The sequence below is a fragment of the Octopus sinensis genome, unplaced genomic scaffold (genome assembly GCF_006345805.1).
Source record: "Octopus sinensis unplaced genomic scaffold, ASM634580v1 Contig18641_ERROPOS421061, whole genome shotgun sequence".
Taxonomy (NCBI): domain Eukaryota; kingdom Metazoa; phylum Mollusca; class Cephalopoda; order Octopoda; family Octopodidae; genus Octopus; species Octopus sinensis.
The window spans coordinates 90,005-94,631 of NW_021835957.1; the positions used below are offsets into that span (position 1 = coordinate 90,005).

A 4,627-nucleotide genomic window follows, 5' to 3' on the forward strand; every position below is an offset into this window, starting at 1 on the left:
AAACAATAAAAATAAAATAACTGGTAACTTTTATTATTATTGATAATAGAATTTATTTTCTGAACATTTTAAAGAAGTCATTTACAAAGTTTTTCCTAAGATTATTCTCTTGAATGATTCTTAATATCTGTAGAAATGAAAGACGTCAGGTGGAAAGCCATTTCTGTTAACTGCTACCTGAGAAAAAAACTGACTAAGACAATGTATAGATGTAACGAACCTCCTTTGGAATACATTTTTCCTCAAGTAAATGTTCTTTTTTTTCATAGGAGGCTCTTGGTTGAAAAACTGCTGATGCTGTGGGAACCATGTTTTTACTACAGAAGAGCTGTTCTGACTGTAAATTAGCTGAAGGAGTATTGAGGAGAGAAGCTGAGAACTGTGACCGCCTTTAACGAGAACAGTTATTGTATGTGTACATATATTATATATAAGTAGAAGCCATTTGATGGACTTGCTCGCCCTGTTGGTTGCCAAGATTGGCAGAGAGACCTGATCATTCAAAAGATGCTAGTGCACTCACTAGCATGCATCATTTTCATAAGGAACAACTTTTTGAATAAATGAATTAATAAATTAATCATTTTTTTTATTTAGTTTGAGTTATTTAATTACATTTCAACTAACTGTTTGATATATTTGCTGCATTTATTAGAAAAATTTTCTGGAAAGTTGTATTTCAAAATGAATTATCACAGATTATTTGATTTCTCAATATTGTTGTTTTTGAAAGTTATCAAAGCAAGTTCGTAGAAGATATATGTGAAATACAATGTAGTGGATAAAAATGTAAACAAACAGCTGGAAAAAAGGCACATAACACATGCAAAAAAATAACACCAGTGTACCAATGTTGCATTCTTTCCAATTGTCATACTGCAGCTATTTCAAGTTCTGGCAGCTATTTATAACAATTGGTTTAATAATGTGACCAAGTCATATTTAAACATGGAAGGAAATTCCAGCCAGGTTCAAACTTTTGGTAGAACGAGTATTTTTCAGATTTTGTATTTGAAATTCTAATATTTAATTTAATTTTTAAAAAAAGTTCCCATTAACTGAATAAGATATAAATACACATAATATATTTTTATATATATAATGGAATTATGGCAAAAGTAATTTGGAAGAAATGTCAAAACATGACAGTTACTAGGATTATGAAGAATATAAGATGGCTAGCAGCAATAACTTTTCAGTAAAGCAGAAGCGAGTGCAATATCAAGAAAGGTTATATTCCCAATTTAGCCATATTTGTACAGTAGCTGAAATGGGGCTGGATATGATATAATGTTTTGGATGATGATTAACAAGAAAATTGGCAGTGATCAGCTCTGTTGCTGTACTTGGATTTTCTGTAAAATGTGTGATCGGCAGAGAGGACAGACCTCTAGATCAACGGCACATTCGGTACAACAACAAACATGGCCGCAGTTGAGGAAAATGATGTTAGTCTGAAAAAGAAAAAAAAAATATTTTACTCTAAATCACCAACATATATGTAAAAGAAAAAAAGACAGTGATAAAGAAACACTTATGAGAAATTTGGAGAAAATTATTCATTATTTTAGCTTTATCAAGCATAAATTTTTAATTTTTTTTTTTTGTGAATTCTCATGACTGTCGCCATCCAATTCTATTACTATGAATTTGAGTTATAGTGAATCTTTCATGAGCTGATTACACACAATCACGGATGCCACCCTTATGGATGCATTGCAGATACTCTTGACATGGCTTTGTGATCTAAGATTCCTTTACTCAGCATCAATGTAAGAAGCACCATTGGCTCAGCTGAGCTCTTCCACTACCTCTTCACAATCTGCCATGCTGCACTCCCATGACTATGCCATTTCCTGGCAGGGTGGATGTATGAGTGCTGTGCCTTGCTAGAGGTCTGTCACCCGCAAACCCAGTCAGGCAGTGTACACTTTCCATGTTGGCATGGGTTGGATGGTTTTGACTGAGGACTGGCAAGCTAGAAGGCTGTACAAGGCTCCAATCTGATCTGGCAAGGTTTCTACAACTGAATGTCTTTCCTAACGCCAACCACTCCGAGAGTGTAGTGGGTGCTTTTTACATGCCACAAAACTTTTTAAATTGTTTAACAGGCTGCCATGATTCAAGAAGCTTGCGATCGGGGCAAGCAAATATCCAAGTGATCTTTGTCAGCAACCAAAGTTTTAAGGGTTTGATATGATTTATAACTTCTGCATTCTGACAGCTTTTGCCTTTACAGTCAAGACTGCTACATCAATGTGTTCTGTAATGCATAAGTCTAACAAGATATTTGTTAGTGACTTCAACACAGTCAATGAGAGTGCATTCAGTAAACTCTAAAGCATTTATTGACATACAGGCACAGTAGTGGTTAAGAAGTGCAGTTCCCAACCACATGGTTCCAGGTTCAGTTCCACTGTGGGGCACATTGGGCAAGTGTCTTCTACAATAGCCTCTGGCTGACCAAGGCTTTAAGAGTGAATTAGGCAGACAGAAACTGAAAGAAGTTTGTTTCCCACTGCTACTTAACAACTGTTGTTTTGCTTATGTCCCTCTAACTTAACAGTTGGGCCATAGATACAAATGGAATATGTACTAGACTTTAAAAAAAGTACTGGAGTTGATTTGTTTAATTAAACACCTTCAAGACAGTACTACAGCATGGACACAGTCCAATACTTAAAACGAGTATAGGAATTTCCAACAAAGCAATTCATCAACCTACATATTCTGTCAGGATCAGAAGTTTGTTTTCACCTACCAAAGTTATATTTACTGTGTCCACCTTAATCATCTAGCTTACTCTAACACAATTAGCTACCCGTCCACCTTGTCTGTTCCTCTATCCTTATTCTCTCTCTCTCATGCACTTTGTACCTTGAGGGTTTGCTCTCACCATCTCTCTTTCCAGCACAAGAAGCCATAAGACACCTGTTCCTGTCCCTCTATCATACTGTCACATTCTTCAATGTCAAACTCCATTCAGTTTAGGGGTCTAATATTTTTTTTATTTGCCCATTTTGGCTTCCCCACTTCTTTGTGTGTTGCAGAAGCATGAATGGTTTTGATTCCATTCACTATTATCCTGGATATCTCAAGTATAAAAATTAGAAATAGAATAAAGAAATTCCTGCATAAGGAACAGTTGTTAGATGTAGATTCCTTTGAAAATGTTTAGACTCTGAAGGGAATTATGATCAAAGACGCTCTATTTATAATCATATGAAGTATTTTTCTGAGTCTATCTAGGATTAGATTATCTAATATATGTCTTTCCTTGAAATAACTGGATATGATTGGAATGAAATTTGTCTGGTACAGAGGATCCTTTCATTGACTGAGAGTAATTACATGCACTGGTGTCAACTGACAATAACCTTACTCCCTCTTCACATGCTTGAGGAATCAATCCCTGAACCATGTTTCTGCTATAGTGGGAATAGGTTAGCATCATTGCTGCTAGATTCTTGGTAAGGCAGTAATGGAGAAATGTGTAGAAAAAAAAGATGCAGCTAATTCTGTCCTTAGTTTGCCTGCAATCGTTATTCTTGAGCTGTATATGCAACTATTTTTATGCTAAGGAGCCCAGGTTGAAGGTAACATTAGATACAAGGGCTCAGGTTTGAGATGGTTATTTAAAAAGTTGGAAATCATCCTAATGCATTTGATATTGGCCCATCTGAGAGTACCTCTGCTCTCAGATACATACTTGTTTTAAAATGATTTAAATTAAAACCTTCAATCGAAATGCTATTTTAACCCTGTCATGCCATGTTACCACTAAGGCATGAATAGGGTAAATGTCATCACTGCTGGATTCCTGGTAAAGCGGTAATGCAGAGACATGGGCTCAAATCTGAGGGTTAAATTTAAAAGGTAGTTGGAAGAGAGGAAATAATATTTTTACACTATAAAGTGGTTGGCATTAGGAGAGGCAGCCAGCTGTAGAAGCTATGCCAAAGCAGACACTGGAGTGCAATGCAGTCCTTGGACCCATAGGATCCTGTGAAACCTATGCCAACATTAAATTATGATGATGTTGCTTCAAACAGAAGATTCACAAAGATTTTTTTTTTTTTGTTTTTAAACCTCAATTGAAAATTTTGTGAAACATTCTCTCTGAGTATCAACACTTGAACTAAACCAGAGACTTACTGTTCGGTCAAGACATATAGAACATTCTGAATAGAGTCCACGAGCTGTAACAATTGGTTGGGTACTAGATGTCGGGTTCTCTACAGATGATGATGGCTCGATAGCAGGAGCACTGGGCAGAGGTCGTACTGCTTCACCCGTGCAAACGTCCTGAAAATAGAAAATAAATGTTTTAAATGTTGCCAGTAAGCAAGCGGTATCTATCTATTTCAAAGGGCAATTCAGAAGTTGTTATAGCTGATCAAATCAAGTGTTATTCACATTACAATTTAGCATTCCATCAAACAAAAATTATTCACATTGAAAAAAGAAAAATAAACCTAGAATAAGGGAAAACTGAAACATGTCCAAAAGCTGTTAATGTGTTGGATTAAGTTTCCCCCACTTCACTGTGTGCTTATTTCCAATTTTGCTCTTGCTTTGATTACTGTTTTCTCCATCACACTAGTGTTTTATTCACCCAGCAGGTCAT

General features: G+C 35.8%; 1 long non-coding RNA gene across 1 annotated transcript; it reads right to left on the bottom strand.

The window, feature by feature from the left end:
• Positions 1–633: 633 nt before the first annotated feature.
• Positions 634–4,330, bottom strand: LOC118761909. Its single transcript, XR_004997729.1, has 2 exons — positions 4,156–4,330; positions 634–1,454 (listed from the first exon to the last, which is right to left on the bottom strand). It is a non-coding gene; the product is annotated as an uncharacterized LOC118761909 (long non-coding RNA).
• Positions 4,331–4,627: the final 297 nt, after the last annotated feature.